We start from the raw sequence: 18937 nt of genomic DNA, 5'->3' as shown, positions 1-18937 counted from the left end.
GGTTGGAACCCCATGCAGCCCCCATAATAAACTTGCAAACAGTGAAATCACAAAGAGTCAAATTTCCAAGCTCTGGCCAGAAGCCAAAAATACCTCTCCTATGTTGTCCCAAATCAGAAAGGTCTGTTCCTTGGTCTCTGTCCAGAAATCCGTAGCACTAAAGTCATTGCAGCAAAATGGCTGGCCTTTATAGTTCAGTGTAAGTGCCCTTTAATTAGCGCTCCCTGAGGCCCGCAGGGCCTCTGATGCGTTCCACTTCACAGTTCTTAACAGCGCCACGCCCACATTGGGCGGGCGCCACTGAATTTCCGGTTTGGGGCGCACAAACAGCGTTGCACGACGAAATGACGTCATAAGCTGCGCGCGCAGCTGAGCGGGCGCAAACACTTTGCGCCGGCGCTAAATGTCTACTGAAGTTGGGCGTTGGCGCAGACCGGCCTGCGCCCGGGCGCTAAGTGCCTAGCGCTGGAAGTCTACCCCTCTTATGGCGTTAACGGCTGGCGAACGCAACTGAATTTCTAGGCCATTATGTCATCAGTATCTTGTTTAGAAAAAATCTGATGGCAGCTGCTGCAGTTGTGGCGTGTGTCATTTGGCGAATGGGGATTTCACATTGAGGCCTTAGGATTACTTGCAGTTGTCAGGATGCTGGTCAAATAGGTAGGAATGCGCAGGGTTTGGCCATTGTCCATGCTCAGGTAAGAAGCAGCAAGGCTACAGTGTTTGATGTACTAGGCTAAGCAAATCTGGACAGGATGAGTGCGTTCCTTGCATCCCGGGCAGCAATGTTCTCGCGTAATGGTGCCGCTGGTTGATGGGCCTCTGCAGGATGGTCGTTTTTGCCCTCCTCCTCCTCCTCCTCCTCCTCAGCATCGTCTTCATCCGAGGCGGGTCTGTGAGGAGCCACTCGGTCCTGAGGAATCTGCAAGCCACGATGCTGTGCCATGTTGTGAAGTACACAGCAAACCACGACGATTTTGGAGACCCTGGCTGCTGAGTACTGTAGGGCTCCACCTGATCTAGCCAGGCATCTGAAGCACATCTTCAGCAATCCAATGGTTTGCTCGATAATGCATCTGGTGGAAATGTGGCTGGAGTTGTAGCGCTCCTCAGCTTCGTTGGTTGGTCTCCTCAATGGCGTCATTAGCCAAGTCCGCAGGGGATAGCCCTTGTTTCCAGGTAGCCATCCCTGAAGTTCATCTGGCGGCCTGAATAGCGGAGGCACAGTAGACTGGCGCAGTATGAGGGAGTCATGGCAGCTGCCAGGGTACTTGGCACAAACATGCAAAATCTCCTCCTTGTGGTCACACACCAGCTGAACGTTAAGGGAGTGGAAGCTCTTGCGGTTGACAAAAACTCCTGGATTGCAATGGGGTGCCCTAAGGGCCACATGTGTGCAGTCAATGACGCCCTGCACCCTTGGAAAGTCTGACACAGCTGAGCTAATCCAAGCGCTCACGCCCACACACTTGCGCGATCCCTGGTGAAATGGATGTGATTGTGCGCGAGGGCAAAGAGGGCATCGGTCACCTGAGTGATGCAAGTGTGTGCGGCCGCCTGGGAGATGCCGCTGATGTCTGCTGCTGATCCCTGGAAGGAGCCTGAGGCAAAAAGGTTGAGTGCGGTGGTGACTTTGATGGCCACTGGTAAGGAGTGTCGACCTGGTGCTCTGGGCTCCAGGTCTTGCTGCAGCATTGCGCAGATGTCAGTCACTACCTCTCGCGAAAGTCGGAGCCGCCTTTGGCACTGCTGCTCAGTCATGTTGAGGTAGCTGACCCTGTGTCTGTAGACCCTGTTTGGGGGGTATCTCCTGCGCCGACGGCCTTCCATGCGCTGGCCCCTTCTGGCCTGTGCTGCCTCAGGTGGGTGAGCTGCAGCCTGTCGCTCCTGCTGCTGCTGCTGCCGCTGGTGCTGCTGTTGCTGGTGCTGCTGTTGTTGCTGGATCTGCTGCTGCCGCCTCTGCTGCTGGAGATCCTCTAATGCCAAGAAGGGAAGGAAAAAAAGGCCTCCCATGCTTCTGGTAGATGCCTCCGTTGAGGAAGCGCTGAGTGAGGGTGGCGAGAGGGGCTTCACAGGATCTCACACTGGAGAAGTGTGTGAGGCTCCAACCTTCCACAGCTGTGCCTAAGCCTGGAACAAGTTGCCCCAAGCCTGAAACAACAAGGTCCTGCAACCTACAAATGATGTCTGATTAAATCTCTTCTTTCCTGATTGACCTGCAGCTGATAGTCAGCAATCGGATATTGTTCACGCCAGGTTTCATCAGCAGGGTTCCCACCAGGCGTGTTTAACGTGGGAAAAGGCTGAAAATAGCAAGGGCCCCTTAAAATGGCATTATAGATGCCAATTATTGGTGATTAAGGTGCCTGAAGACCAGTCCCACCTGCTGCGGGCGGGGCTGATTCGGGTCGGACAGAAACGCCTGGGTGAAAATCGGACGGGGCGGGGAATCAGACGGGGGGGTGGGGCACGACCCCCTATTTTTGCGATTTCCCCCCCCCCCCCCCACACACCTGAAAGCCCGCCTGATGGCTCCAGGAAAATCGCCCCCCAGGTGTCTCGTAAACTCGGGATGGGAAAATTCAGCCCGGATTCCCACTTCATTACCTCGTGACCCTCCCCCCCGCACCCCCCCCCCCCCCCCCCCCGCCGAGGAAGAGCGCAGCAACGGGAATGTTGGTTAGGGGCAGGATTTGTCTCAGTTCTGAGATACAACAACAACTTGCATTTATATAGCGCCTTTGACTCCCCAAGGTGCTACATAAAAAAGGAATGTTATCAGACAAAAATTGACACTGAGCCAAAGAAGGAGCCAGGAATGAGGCAGGTTTTAAAATAGGAAGGAGCGGTGTCGAGGCGGAGAGGTTTAGGAGGGGATTCCAGAGCTTAGGGCCTCAGCAGCTGAAGACACGGCCGGCAATGTTTGCATTTATTACATAATCAAAGCACTTTACACAGTGAATCACTTTTGTGGAGTGCAGTAACTATTGTTGTATAGAGAAACGCTGCAGATAGCCAACATTCCACAGAAGGGAATGAGACGGATGACCAGTTAATTCATCTGCTATTTCTGGTTGAACGAGGAGTGTTTCTACGCTGCGTACTGCCACAGAATCGTAAATATCCACAGGCGGTGTTCAGCATAAAATCTAAAGGACAGCACAGCTGACAACTCAGCACTTCCTCCGTCCTACACTGCAGTGTCGGTCTAGATTAGGTCGCGGTGTGAGGCCTGAACCTACAACCTTCTGACTCCAAAACAAGTACACCAGCTGAGCAAAGCTGGCACAAACTCCTCGTTGCTGACAAAGGAATACATTGAAGTGCAAGATAAAGGAGCCTCGCTGGCACTCTCTGGAATGTGACTGGAGTGGCCAAGGTCAGGACTGGCTGCCCTTCACTAGATGCAAATATAATATATGTATGAAAACGTTTCACACATCAGTAACTAGTGGAACTAACTTACCAAAGAGTGGAGTATATTCAAATTGTACACTTGAATTACAGTGTCCCAAAGCGATAGACTGTTTTCAAACAATACGCTGCAATTACAATACACTGAAGCAATAGAGTGAGGGAGTGCTGCACTGTCGGAGGTGCCGTTTTTCAGATGAGATGTTAAACTGAGGCTCTGTCTGCTCTCTCAGGTGAATGTATAAGATCCCATGGCACTATTTAGAAGAAGAGCTGGGGAGTTATCCCCGGGGTGCGGGCAAATATTTATCCCTCAACGAACATCACTAAAACAGATTATCTGGCCATTATCACATTGCTGTTTGTGGGAGTTTGCTGTGCACAAATTGACTGTTGCATTTCCTACATTACAACAGTGACTCCACTTCAAAAAAAAGTACTTCATTGGCTGTAAAACGCTTTGGGATGTCAGGTGGTCATGAAAGGCGCTATATAAATACGAGTCTTTCTTTCTTTCTCTTTCTTTTACACCCCGCCTAATTTCTTTCTCCACTGACTTGGCGGAATGTGAAACTGGATTCCCACTTTACACTACCACCGAAAGTGCTCGGGAGTGATAGTGCATTCAAATAATACGTGGGCTACAGTATCCTGTAGTAAATGAGTATATTTGAATCGTCCTCATGAGTTGCAGTATCATGAAGTGACAGAGTGTATTGAAAAGGAACAGTGGGGTAAGAGTTCCCGCTCGGTAGCGCAATTCGCCCAAAATCGGCCAAACCAGTGTTAAAGATCGAGGAATTTCAAGCGCAAGTTATGTCCAGCTCAGACGAGTTTCTGCAATCTTCTGCGCTGGTTTACGGGTACAGTAGCATAGTGGTAATGTCACTGGGCTAGTAATCCAGAGGCCTGGACTAATGATCCGGAGACGTGAGTTCAAATCCCACCACGGCAGCTGGGGAATTTAAATTCAGATAATTAAATAAATCTGGAATAAAAACTAGTATCAGTAATGGTGACCATGAAACTACTGGATTGTCGTAAAAACCCATCTGGTTTACTAATGTCCTTCAGGGAAGGAAATCTGCCGTCCTTACCCGGTCTGGCCTATATGTGACTCCAGACCCACAGCAATGTGGTTGACTCTTAAGTGCCCTCTGAAATGGCCTAGCAAGCCACTCAGTTGTCTCACCACCACCTTCTCGAGGGCAATTAGGGATGGGCAATAAATGCTGGTCTTGCCGGCGACGCCCACATCCCATGAATGAATAAAAATAAAATTGCGCTGGAAGCTGGCCCCGGCCACGCCTCCAGATCAAATTAATCGCCATGGCCGAGTTTCTGCTAATTGTGCCCACTTGCGGCCCTTCAAGGAGGCTCTTGAAACTAAGTATTATTTTTAGGAGCATGGGCACTAATGGGCACATTTGAAAATGTACTAAGAAACTGACTAGTGTGCACCAATGAAACTAGTAAATGGTTCTGTATAAATTTTTTAAAGTCATTTTTAGTGATTTAAAATCAGGTTACACACAGGTGGTGGACCAGACACTTTCATTAAAAATGCTTATTTTTTGTGATAAACCCATTTTTAGTTGTATTAATACCAAGTTACCACTCTTAAATACAAAGAATTTTTTTTAATGCCAGGGGAAAAAAATAAACAATTATACTTTAAAACGCTGCACGATCACGCAGGTTCATGGAAGATTTGGTGAGACGACACCTGGAGTACCGTGTGCAGTTTTGGTCTCCTTACCTAAGAAAGGATATACTTGCCATAGAGGGAGTGCAGCGAAGGTTCACCAGACTGATTCCTGGGATGGCAGGACTGTTGAATGAGGAGAGATTGGGTCGACTAGTCCTGTATTCACTAGAGTTTAGAAGAATGAGAAGGGATCTCATTGAAACGTATTAAATTCTGACAGGGCCAGACAGACTGGAGGATGTTTCCTCTGGCTGGGGGGTCTAGAACGAGGGGTCACAGTCTCAGGATACGGGGTAGGACATTTAGGACTGTGATGAGGAGAAATTTCTTCACTCAGAGGGTGGTGAACCTGTGGAATTCTCTACCACAGAAGGCTGTGGAGGCCAAGTCACTGAATATATTTAAGAATGAGATAGATAGATTTCTAGACACACAAGGCATCAAGGGGTATGGGGAGAGAGCGGGAATATGGTATTGAGATAGAGGATCAGCCATGATCATATTGAATGGCGGAGCAGGCTCGAAGGGCTGAAGGACCTACTCCTGCTCCTATTTTTCTATGCTTCAATGATTTTACTTTTGTGATTATGCAAACAACTTCACATCGGAAAAACCAGCACAATTTCGAGCACAATTTGCGCCCGGATTGCCAACTGCGCCCAAAGCGGAAACTCCATCTTGAAGCAATAGTGAATTCAAATATCACACAAGAATTGCACTCTGCTGAAGGGATGCAGTTTATTTGAAATGTACACTTGATTTACGGTGTCCTAAAATGATAGAATATATTCATATAGTAAACGAGTTACAGTATTCTGAAGTGAAATTTGAATAGAATCAAACAGCGCACACTGATTACAGTATCTTGAAATGATTCAAGCAACACACGCTTCGTAACACAAAGTGATCTGAGATGCTTTTTGAAAAGATTTTTCAAGTACTTAGTAGTTCTGTTTGACAGGATATTGCTGGATTAGGAGCAGATTTGAAGGACATTATTTGAGTGCAGCAGAATTTAATATTAATGGGAGGCAGATGATCTTGTGGGGCGAGCAGAAACTTGACACAAATCACAAAGGTACAAAACATATGTTTTTAATGTGGCAGCTGAGGGGCTCAAATTCTTGACTGCGCTAATCTTAGAGAAAAAAGTAGGTGAGCAAAATGAGCTGGAATTTAAGTTGTCTGCTATTAGTGTTACTGTGAGGATTTTCACCCCTCTCAAAGTGGATTTATGAATATTAGGGAAAAGGTGGGAGCAAAGCCAATTTTTGCTGGTTAACAGCCTTGTTAACGTCATTAATAATCAACTGGTACACAGCTATGAGCCTGTAGGGGATTGTTAAGCTGTAAGTACTTAACATCCTGATCAGACCTGGTTTTAATCAGTTCAGTGAAGGGGACGATTTCAAGTTATCACCATAGCAGTAAAGAGTACAGAGGAGTTTTCAAGAGAAATATTCCTGCTTGAGGGAGAAAGGGATAGAAGGCTATGTTGATCGGCTGAGATGAAATAAGGTGGGAGAAGGCTCGTGTGGAGCATAAACACTGGCATGGACCAGCTGGGCTGAATGGCCTGTTCCTGTGCTGTAACCTCTATGTGATTCTATGTAACACTGTGCCCATGGTCCAAATAACTCAGGTCTCCATTGCAGATGCCACTCGTCTTGCCGCACTTTCAAAGGCAATTTGCAGCTCAGGCAACTGTTGCTCCATGACAGCCTTCACGTGGGAGACGGCTGTAGAGAGCGAGGTGTTGGACACCTCCGCACTGGCCAGTCCACCTCCACTGTTGTGTGGAAGAAGGCAAGTGACTCCTCAACACGGCCCTGCGGATGTACAAGCCTTATGTTTGAAAACAGGCTCCCTGATGTTCGTATCCCCATTCAGGTGGAAAGTGATGCTCTGCACGCTGGATCTCTTCACTGCGCCAGCGGGCCCCTCATCAACCACTCTGCTACCTCTTCACTGCACCAGCGGGCCCCTCATCAACCACTCTGCTACCTCTTCATCACCAGCGGGCCTCTCATCAACCACCTCTGCTACCCCTTCACTGCACCAGCGGGCCCCTCATCAACCACTCTGCTACCTCTTCACTGCACCAGTGGGCCCCTCATCAACCACCTCTGCTACCCCTTCACTGCACCAGCGGGCCCCTCATCAACCACTCTGCTACCTCTTCACTGCACCGGTGGGTTCCTCATCAACCACCTCTGCTACCCCTTCACTGCACCAGTGGGCCCCTCATCAACCACCTCTACTACCCCTTCACTGCACCGGTAGGTTCCTCATCAACCACCTCTGCTACCCCTTCACTGCACCAGCGGGCCCCTCATCAACCACTCTGCTACCTCTTCACTGCACCAGTGGGCCCCTCATCAACCACTCTGCTACCTCTTCACTGCACCAGTGGGCCCCTCATCAACCACCTCTACTACCCCTTCACTGCACCAGCGGGCCCCTCATCAACCACCTCTGCTACCTCTTCACTGCACCAGTGGGCCCCTCATCAACCACCTCTGCTACCTCTTCACTGCACCAGTGGGCCCCTCATCAACCACCTCTACTACCCCTTCACTGCACCAGTGGGCCCCTCATCAACCGCCTCTACTACCCCTTCACTGCACCAGTGGGCCCCTCATCAACCACCTCTACTACCCCTTCACTGCACCAGCGGGCCCCTCATCAACCACCTCTGCTACCTCTTCACTGCACCAGTGGGCCCCTCATCAACCACCTCTGCTACCTCTTCACTGCACCAGTGGGCCCCTCATCAACCACCTCTACTACCTCTTCACTGCACCAGTGGGCCCCTCATCAACCGCCTCTACTACCCCTTCACTGCACCAGTGGGCCCCTCATCAACCACCTCTACTACCCCTTCACTGCACCAGCGGGCCCCTCATCAACCACCTCTGCTACCTCTTCACTGCACCAGTGGGCCCCTCATCAACCACCTCTGCTACCTCTTCACTGCACCAGTGGGCCCCTCATCAACCACCTCTACTACCTCTTCACTGCACCAGCGGGCCCCTCATCAACCACCTCTGCTACCTCTTCACTGCACCAGTGGGCCCCTCATCAACCACCTCTGTTACCTCTTCATCACCAGTTCCCAATGCCTCACCCTCACTTTCTCCTCAACCTCACTGATATCTTCTTCCAGTATATCTGTACTTGTGACTAATTCGAGTGTAGGGGGTGACATTTGGCACTCTGGTGAACGGTGCGCTTTGGGTTTGGCTGGAGAGCAACACTGCTTCCCTCATATTGGAAGAGAGCAGATGGTCCGTGGTGATCAGTACTGGCTACGGAAGGAAAAGAAATCAGCCTGGTAATTACCCAGTGCTGGGCAATGTGCGGGTATGACTGTTGGGTGAGGACACGAATGTGCTCAGTTGTGATGCTCCTCACAGTTGAATAGTTTGCTTTCCTTTAAAGGGTGTATGCCTACAAGCTGCTGGCAGAGAGTCTTACCTGCCAGTGTTGCACATCAGACATTCAGGTATGTGCTGCATGAATTTCAGATTATTAACTTAAACTGGTTCACTAATGTCCTTTATGGAAGATGGCCTGCCATTCTTACCAGGTCTGGCCTATATGTGGCTCCAATCCCCGCACCGAAGTGGTTGACTCTTAATTGCCCCCTGAAGTGAAGGCCTTAGAGAGGGTGCAGAAAAGATTTACGAGAATGATTCCAGGAATGAGGGACTTCAGTTACGTGGATAGACTGGAGAAGCTGGGGTTGTTGTCCTTAGAGCAGAGGAGGTCGAGAGGAGATTTGATAGAGGTGTTCAAAATCAGGAGGGGTCTAGACAGAGTAGATAGAGCGAAACTGTTCCCGTTGGCAGAAATGTCGAGAACTAGAGGTCACAGATTTAAGGTGATTGGCAGAAGAACCAAAGGCACAAAACTTTTTTACTCAGCGAGTGGTTAGGATCTTGGAATGCACTGCCTGAAAGGGTGGAGGAGGCAGACTCAATTGTGGCTTTCAAAAGGGAATTGGATAAAAGTACCTGAAGGAAAAAAAAAATTGCTGGGCTGCGGGGAAAGGGCGGGGGGAGTGGGACTAACTGAATTGCTCTCGCAGAGAGCCGGCATGGGCTCGACAGGCCGAATGGCCTCCTTCCGTGCTGTAACCATTCTATGATTCTATTCTAAAGTGGCCTAGCAAGTCACTCAGTTGGATCAAACCGCTATCAGCGGTTCAAGGAGAAGGCCCCACCACCATCTTGTCAAGCGCAAACAAGGAATGGGCAATAAATGACAGCCTTGCCAGCAATGCCCACATCCCGAGAATGAATTCTTAAAAAAAAAAAGTTGGAAAATCGAGAGCAGGACAGGCCATGACCAAAATTTGCGATGCGCGCTTCCGATGAGCAAAGATCCCCACAGGCAATGTGAAATTGGAAAATGACCCTTCTACTAGCGAGGCTCATGCATGGCCACGGGATGTCTCAACTTGTGGAAACTTACCCAGCGTGGGACACCCAAGGGGAGGGGAGAGAAAACTGGAGCAGGGGCCAAAGGGCAGGGTTTGCTTAACAGAAAAGAACGCAACTGTGAACAGGCTATGCTCTAGAATTTCAAGTTTTATTTATTTTATACAAACATCCACTTATCAGACCCCTGACTGCACTCCTTATCAGATAATTGCTTTCCTTCAGCTGTCACATGTCAGAATTTATTTCTGTTCCTTTCCATTCCAAAAGTAATGTTTTTCTTTTGCCCGTTTTCTCCCTGCCTTGTTCAAGCGATCATTCCGCACGTATGAGCCCAGACAGAGATTGTTAGCAGGCCAGTCAACTTTGGGTGTTTTCGCAGTTGGGCCCAGTCCTGTCCTCATTGAATGCTCCTCCCCTTCAATCTCCGACCATTTGAAATCATAGAATCACGCAGCACAGAAGGAGGCCCTTGGGCCCATCGTGCCTGTGCCGGCTCTTTGGTAGAGCTAACCAATTAGCCCCACACACACTCGCTCTTTCCCCGTAGCCCTGCAACTTGTTCTTTTTCAAGTTTATATCCGAGTCCCTTTTGAAATATCATTGGATAGCGGCGAGGGCACAGGAACCCTGGCCAATTTCCCACTCCTGAGCACAGGGCACTGCAGTTAGCCTCAGTGCCCCACTGGAGGGCAACGTCTACCTCAGCACGGGCAGGGGCTTGAACCATAGGCTCCCTAGTGAGTGTGGCTCAGTCATGTGTCGTGTCAGCAGTAGCTCAGTGGGCAGCACTCTCGCCTCTGATGGCAGAAGGTCGTGGGTTCAAATCCCAGTCCAGTGACTTGAGCACAGAAATCTAGGCTGACACTGCAGTACCGAGGGAGGGCTGCACTGTCGGAGGTCTTTTGGGTGGGATGCTAAACTGAGGCCCCGTCTGCTCTCTCAGGTGGATGTAAAAGATCCCATGGCTACTACTTCGAAGAAGAGCAGGGGAGTTATCCCCGGCGTTCTGGCCAATATTTATCCCTCACCTAACATCACAAACAAAAACCAGATTATCTGGTCATTATCGCATTGCACACTGTGGCAGCTTGCTGTGTGTAAATTGGCTGCTACGTTTCCTATGTTACAATAGAGACTACACTTTAAAAGTACTTAATTGGCTGTAAAGAGCTTTGGGATGTCCTTAGGTTGTGAAAGGCAGTAAATAAATGCAAGTCTTTCTGTTTTACCAAAAGAGCCACTGAAGGGAGCTCCCAAAGGATTAGAATTAAAAGGGGAGAAATTCAACTCATGGCCGTCTGTTTTGCGCCTGAAGAACGGGTGGCCAGGGGTTGAAAATCAGGAGGGTCACCTCAGCCACTACAAGGTCAGCAGATGCTATACTCAGGCGGGCCTGTAATTGGGAGAGCAGCCTGGCCACCTGAAACAACAACAACTTGTATTTATATAGCGCCTTTAACATAGTAAAACATCCCAAGGTGCTTCACAGGAGCGTTATCAGACAAAATTTGACACCGAGCCACATAAGGAGATATTAGGACAGGTGACCAAAAGCTTGGTCAAATAGGTTTGTTTTAAGGAGTGTCTTAAATAAAGGAGAGGTAGAGAGATGGAGGTTTAGGAAGGGAATTCCAGAGCTTAGGGACCAGGCAGCTGAAGGCACGGCCACCAATGGTGGAGCGAGGAAAATCGGGGGATGCACAAGAGGAGGAATGCAGATATAAGCAGCTTTATTATGCAAATTGGGGTCCTATGCTGGTTGTGGGACCCCGATGCAAAACTATAAGTACAAATGGGCTGAGCTTGCAAGGCGCAAGCTTTGCCTAGTCGTACCAGGTCTTGAGTGGCCTAACCAGTGGGCCTTAAAAAGGGACAGCTGGAGGCCGCTCAAAAAAAAAACAGCCTAAATTTTTTCGAAGTTATATTTTTGTGGAGCGAGAAGGAGCTGGAGTTCTTCTCACGACGCCACAAAAAACACTGCGGTTCGCTGCTGGCCCAGGTTCTCCCCCCTCAGTTCCACCTCTCCCCTGAGGAACAACCTGTGGTCCAGCTTGGCGCCAGAGGCGGCCAGAATTCATCAGGCCACAACTGGCGAGCTGCATCCCGATGCCTGTTTGACGCACGCAGCCTGCCACTTCTATTTAAACGAGGCCCGATGCTGAATATGGCCCCGGCCTCAGGCTGGCAAGAACCAACATGCTGAGCAATCATTGCATCACTTGGTACAGTAGCATAGTGGATATGTTACTGGATTAGTAATTCAGAGGCCTGGGCTAATGATCCGGCGACATGTGTTCATAATCCCACCACGGCAGCTGGGGAATTTAAATTCAGTTAATTAAATAAACCAGATTGATGTAAAAACCCATTTGGCTCACTAATGTCTTTCAGGTAAGGAAATCTGCTGTCCTTACCGGGTCTGGCCTATATGTGACTCTAGACCCAAAGCAACATGGTTGACTCTTAACTGCCCTTAAATGGCCTAGCAAGCCACTCAGAGGTACCAAACTGCTCTGACACACCACACGGACTGCAGTGGTTCAAGAAGGTGGCTCACCACCACTTTCTCAAGGGCAATTAAGGATGGGAAATAAATGCTGGTCTTGTCAGTGAGGCCCACATCCCGTGAATACGTTTTTAAAAAATCGCTTCACTGGCTTGCTGCCAGTTTTGGGCTCAAGTCAAATTCCTCCCCCACATGCTTTTGAAAAGCTATGATGGATTCCTCTTCCACCACTTCTCCTGGGAGGGAGTTCCATATCCTAGCAACCCTCTGCATCATTTTCTTTTTTCCCCTAATCTTTCATTTCATTCTTCTGGTGATGATCTTCAATTTCTGTCCCCTAGACACTGACTCACCGAGCAGTGGAGACAGGTTTTTTCCCCTGCTTTACCTTCCCGAGGCCTCTCAATAATAAATGAGCTCTTCAATTAGCGCTGAAGGTACATGCAGACGTGTGATCTTTGCTTACCCAGTTTGCCAAGGAATGGTTCTTGTTGTACTTGGGTCAGGGCGCGCGCGAACTGCAGATACAAGAAGGCAGGTTGAAAACCTTTGTACCAGGGCCTATTTAATCATTCACTAACCAACTAACTTGATACAAAAACAAGAAAATTATTTAAAGAAAACATATTTTCCCCCAAAGTGATTAGATTTTTCAAACATGATGAAATTTGGCTATACACTGACTACACTTGTGTGCTGAATGTAACAAATAAACAGTTAGGGAACAGTTTGGACTCGGCTCAGAATTATTTAACTCTCGGGTGACAACAGCTTCTCCAAGACGTGAGCCTAGAGATTACAGTTGGTGATATTAGTGGATGGACACTCCAGTGGGGTCCAAAAAATAATTAACAGACTAATGGAATGTTAGCCTTCACCGCAAGAGGCCTGGAAGATAAAGGGCAAGAAGTTATGCTCCAGTTGTATAAAGCTCTGGTTAGACCGCATATGGAGCACTGCGGTCAGTTCTGGTCACCGCACCTCAGGAAGGATAGATTGGCCTTGGAGGGGGTGCAGCGCAGATTCACCAGAATGATACTGGGGCTAAAAGAGTTAAATTATGAGGGCAGCCTGTATTCCCTCGAGTATAGAAGGTTAAGGGGTGATATAATTGAGGCGTTTAAGATGATTAAAGGATTTGATGGAGTAGATAGAGAGAAGCTACTTCCTCTGGTGTGGGAGAGTCCAGAACAAGAGGGCATAACCTTAAAATTAGAGCTAGGCTGTCAGGAAGCACTTCTTCACACAAAGGGCAGTGGATATCTGGAACTCTCTCCTGCAAAACACTGTTGAGGCCAAGAGGCTCAATTGAAAATGTCAAAACTGAGATTGATAGATTTTTGGCGGGCAAGGATATTATGGGATATGGAGCCAAGGCGGGTAATTGGGGTTAAGATACAGATCAGCCATGGTCTAATTGAATGGTGGAACAGGCTCGAGGGGCTGATGGCCTACTCCTGCTCCTATGTAACGACACTGCTTTGCCCACTGTTTGAACGCAAGTGGTAGCCCATTTGCCCATTTATTTTCAGTAGGCTCATAGCACTGCTAAAATAGTGGCTGGAGCAATGTCAGCGCCAGTGTCCCGAGAATGAGAAAACAGGACGAGCTGGCCCAATGTGCAGGCACCTTGTACCCGAGGGGACCTTGTAAGCTGATGAATGTTCATAGCCCTCTCCAACTAATGCCTCCCTTCCACAGTGAAAGTGATGAAGGTTTGAACATTGCAATCACAGCATCTATCATTTACTTCATAGAGTCATTGTCATTTTTTGAATTTTTTGATGAAGTAGCAGGGAGGATCGATGAAGGGAATGTAATGGATGTTGTCTACATGGATTTTTGGAAGGCATTTGACAAAGTACCACATAGAAGGCTGGTTAACAAAATTGAGGCTCATGGAATAGGTGGGTCAGTGGCAGCTTGGATAAGGAATTGGCTTAAGGACAGGAAACAGCGACTTGTGATAAATGGCTGTTTTTCAGGCTGGAGGATGATAGACAGTGGTGTTCCCCAGGGGCCACTGCTTTTTTTTTAATATATATAAATTACTTGGATATTGGAATAGAGTAGAATTTCTAAATTTGCCGATGACACCAAACTTGGGGGTATGGTAAACAGTGAGGATGATACCAATCGACTACAACAGGACATAGAAAGGCTAGCAGAATGGGCAGACAAGTGGCAGATAGAATTTAATACAGAGAAGTGTGAGGTGATGCATTTTGGCAGAAGGAACAGGGAGAGGCAATATACACTTAATGGCACTGTTTTAAAGGGTGTGCAGGGACAGAGGGACCTGGGAGTTAATGTGCATAGGTCCCTGAAGGTGACAGGACATATTGAGAGGGTGATTAACAAAGCATATGGGCCTAGAAATTCAGTATAGCCACTTTTGGGGCGGAAAAGTCGGGCGGCCGGCGCAAAGTCGAGGCCACTTCGCCGATATTCAGTAGCTTCGCACTAAGAGTTTGCTCGAGCGCTAAAACTGGCATTACACAACTATCTTTAGGCGCAAAGCCGGTGGTGCTGAGCTAAACTGCCGAGGCCGGGCGCAGCGCAGGTGCGGTCATTTCTTGATTGACAGCAGACACCCTGGCGCCGGCCAGCTCTTAAAGGGGGAAGGGTCGAGTTCGTCTGCTGCCACGCCCTGGACACTGCAGCCCTCCAGTTAAGCCTAAACACTGCTGCTGAACAGAAATAGCGCCGGGAAGATGCAGAAGGCCCGTGAACGAGCGCAGCGCTTCACTGGCCATGATTTGAGGGTGCTGGTTAGGGCTTTGGAGAGGAGACGCAAACTCTTGTTCCCAGACAGTGGCAAGAAGCCTGGAGGGAGGTCGCCCACAGGGTCACATCCAACAGCGAGGTCCCCAGGACTGGTGTCCAATGCCAGAAAAAATTCAATGACCTCACAAGGATTGTCAGGGTGAGTGCCCTTTCCAGTGTCCTCCTCATCCTTGCATGTGCACCTCACATTATGGGCAAAGGGACCTAAAAGCCCTAATGGCCAGCCCTCATCCAGCAGCTATGGGACTGGCATGAACATCAATTGCACATTCTGCACTTTACACACTGGCCAAGCTATTCGACCATGGGAGGCAGTGCACACAAGATCAGGGCATCACACTGGCCAAGCTATTCTACCATGGGAGGCAGTGCACACAAGATCACGGCATCACACTGGCCAAGCTATTCGACCATGGGAGGCAGTGCACACAAGATCTGGGCACCACACTGTACTTAAAGGCCGTCCTTTCTCTTGCAGGCCAAGCTGGCACACAATCAGAAGAGCCGGACTGTGACCGGGGGAGGCGGTCCCCAGATCCAGCAGCTCAGTGACCTTGAAGAGCACGTGGGTAGCCTCATGGGTGCCCGGGTGATTGGCCCCGTTGCATCTGGAGATGCCGACCCTGTTCTGGGCACCAATGGTAAGGACATCACCTTTTTGACCTCTCTCGTCCCACTTGCGCTTCAGATCTACATCCTTTGCCACTGTCCGACCAATGCGCTGAATGCCACCACTCATGCCTCCCTCGCTGACGCCCTCTCCTCACTCTAAAGCTACTCTTGTGCCTTCCTGCTTTCAGACGGTGAGGAGGAGGTTCCTGAAGCTGCCAGTGACAGCCCCTCGGAAGAGGAGGAGGAGGAGGAGGAAGAGGAAGAGCAAGGCGGCCCATCAGGGGAACCCTCAGCCGCGCCAGGGGATGCCAATGGAGGGGACACGTCTTCCCTGGAGAACAGCCAGGGGGAAGTGTCGCAGGGGAGTGTAGCTCCTGTGCCCAGTGGCGTGCAGCAACGCAGGAAGGGTCGGCCAGCTCGGCGGCCTTCTTCCCAGAGGGGGGAAGGGTCGCAGGGGAGTGTAGTTGCTGGGCCCAGTGGCATCCAGCAACGCGGGAAGGGTCGGCCAGCTCGGCGGCCTTCTCCCCAGAGGGAGAATCCGGCCTCCGGTCCGGAGACGGTCCTCGCCAAGGAGGTGCACCTCCTCGATCAAATGTCCGTGGACTCGGATCGCCGGCACACCGAGTTCATGGGGGTTGTGGCATGGTTGCCTGAGGCCATCGAGTCCCTGGCTCATAGTGTGGCCGACTTCGGCGCCTCACAGGCCAGGAGTTTCGAACAATTCGAAGCAGCACAGGCCGCGAGTCGGGCCGAATTCGGGGCAGCACAGGCCGCGAGTCGGGCCGATTTCAGGGCAGAGCAGTCCGCAAGTCGACAGGTGATCAGTGGTGCCATGCAGTCACTGGCTGGTCTGATGCAGGCACAGACCAGGGCAGTACGGGCACTCACTGCTGCCACACTCGCTGTGTCAGCCAGGCATCGCCAGGGCACCCGCCGCGCTGCAGCAGCACAGCGGTCTGTCCTTCAGCAGATTGCTGCGCATGCTGCAGTGATGGCCTGGGCGAGTGCCAGTGTCTCAGGCGAGCAGCGAGCACCTGCCATCAGCCAGCTTGCCCCCATTCCTGCAGCCGCCACTGCCACTCCCCCAGTGGAGCTGCGACGAGCTGCTGGAGAGCCTGCTGCTGCCCAGCCACAGCTGCAGCAGTCACCAGCCGGCCCCTCGAGGGCCAGAGCTCGTCTAGGCAGACCCCCAAGGGCATCTCCCATCACGCCATGTGCCCCTCAGGAGCCTTCCCCCAGCCTTGCAGCAGCCACTGGGCACACTTTGAGGAGGAGCAGCAGGGTGGCCAGGGGCCGCAAAAGGCTGGTCAAGGAATCGACCTCGCGGGCCACAAAGTAGAGGGTGTGGGCAAATGTGTTTTTATATGGGGATGGTTGTTTTGTTTATGGGGATGCTGGTTTTTGTAAGGCCGAGGATGAAGGCCACTGTTGTGGAAATGTTTTTTTCTTCCTCCCCAGGTTGTGGGAGTGAGTCATGTGTCTGACAGTTTTTTGGGTGTGTTGTCTGTTTTTGGGTTTCATGTGGGAAGGGCCGTGAGTTTGTTCAATAAAGCATTTTATTTATTCAGCTTGTCCATGTTTGATGTTTGAAGTGGTTGTTGCCTTAACCGGCTGAGGGCTTGCGGAGCGGCTGCATTCAGGTCCCTTCATTGCCACAAGCCATTCCCTGACAGGGGGCCTAGAAATGACGTTCAATAAGCCGCCGACGGGCGGCCCTTGGACCTTGTGCCTCCCTCCTGGGCTGGTACTCCTCCTCCTCCTCCTCCTCCTCCTCCTCCTCATGCTCCTCCTGCTCCTCCTCCTGAGGTGGTGCTCCAGCGTGAGGTGGCAGTGCCTGAGTCCTGCGGATAGCCAGGTTGTGCAGCATGCAGCAGACGACCACGACCTGGGAGACTCTCTCCGGCGAATACTGCAGAGATCCTCCGGAATGATCCAGGCAGCGGAACCGTTGCTTGAGGACACCAATCGTTTGTTCTATGATGTTCCTAGTGGCTTGATGGCTTTCGTTGTATGCCTCCTCAGCAGGGGTCCTGGGCGCGCGGAGCGGGGTCATGAGCCAGGTACACAAAGGATAGCCTTTGTCCCCGATAAGCCATCCTCTTGGGGGAGGCTGTGCCTGGAACATGTCAGCCACAGTAGTCTGTCGCAGGATAAATGCATCGTGGCTGCTGCCTGGAAAGCGGGCATTGACAGCTAGGATGCGCTGCCTGTGGTCACACACCAGCTGTACATTGAGGGAATGGTAGCCCTTCCGGTTGCGGTAATCCTCGGCATTGTGGATAGGTGCCCGCAAAGCCACATGCATGCAGTCAATGGCGCCCTGCACCATGGGGAAGCCCGCTGTTCTCGCAAATCCCACTGCATGCTGCTGCTGCTTCTCCAGGGTCATGGGGAAGGAGATGAATTGGTGTCTCCTTCTGAAAAGGGCATTGGTCACCTGGCGGATGCAGCAATGCACGGCGAACTGGGATATGTTAGCAATGTACCCAACAGCGGCTTGGAAGGAGCCGCTTGCATAGAAGTTCAGAGCCACCGTGACCTTCACTTCCACTGACAGAGACGTCCTGCACATCAGCTGTGGACGCAGATCTCTGTGAAGCAGCTGGCAGATCTCTGCAACCACCTCCCTTCTGAAGCGCAGCCTCCTAACACACTGCGCGGCGGGCATGGTGAGATAGGACACCTGCTGTCGGTATTTCCTGAGTGGGTAAGGCCTAGGTAGTGGACGCCTGTTGCCCCCTCTGCGTCTAGCCAGGGCTGCCCCTCTCACACAGCGTCTGCGAGCCCTTCGCACATAATGCTGAAACTGAGGGTTGGCACCCCATGCAGCCCCCATAATATACTGGCAAACAATGACCTCACAATGAAGGCGAATTGCCAAGCTCTGGCCTGAAGCCAAAAATACCTCTCCTATGTTGGGCCAAAGCAGTAACCTCTCTTCCTTGGTCTCTGTCCAGAAATCCGTTGCACAAGAGTGATTGCTGCAAAATGGCTGGCCTTTATAGTTCAGGGTAAGTGCCCTTTAATTAGCGCTCCCTGAGGCCCGCATGGCCTCTGCTGCGTTCCAGTTCACAGTTCTTAGGAGCGCCACGCCCACATTGGGCGGGCGCGACTGAAGTTCCGGATTGGGGCGCACAAAGGGCGTTGCACGAGGAAATGACGTCATAATCTGCGCGCGCAGCTGAGCGCGCGCAAACACTTTGCGCCGGCGCTAAATGTCTACTGAAGTTGGGCGTAGGCACAGATCGCCCTGCGCCCGGCCGCTAAGTGCCTAGCGCTCGAGATCTACTCCTCCTAAGGCGCTAACGGCTGGCACACGCAACTGAATTTCTAGGCCATGGGACCTTGGGCTTCATAAATAGAGGTACTGAGTACAAAAGTAGAGAAGTTATGCTGAACCTTTATAAAATGCTGGTTAGGCCACAACTGGAGTATTGCGTCCAGTTCTGGTCACCACACTTGCAG

The sequence above is a fragment of the Somniosus microcephalus genome, chromosome 2, assembly GCF_052327205.1.
Source record: "Somniosus microcephalus isolate GS21.2 chromosome 2, FLI_Smic_1.0, whole genome shotgun sequence".
Classification (NCBI taxonomy): Eukaryota; Metazoa; Chordata; class Chondrichthyes; order Squaliformes; family Somniosidae; genus Somniosus; species Somniosus microcephalus.
The sequence above is the reverse complement of the archived record's forward strand: the minus strand, read 5'-3'. Positions refer to the sequence as shown.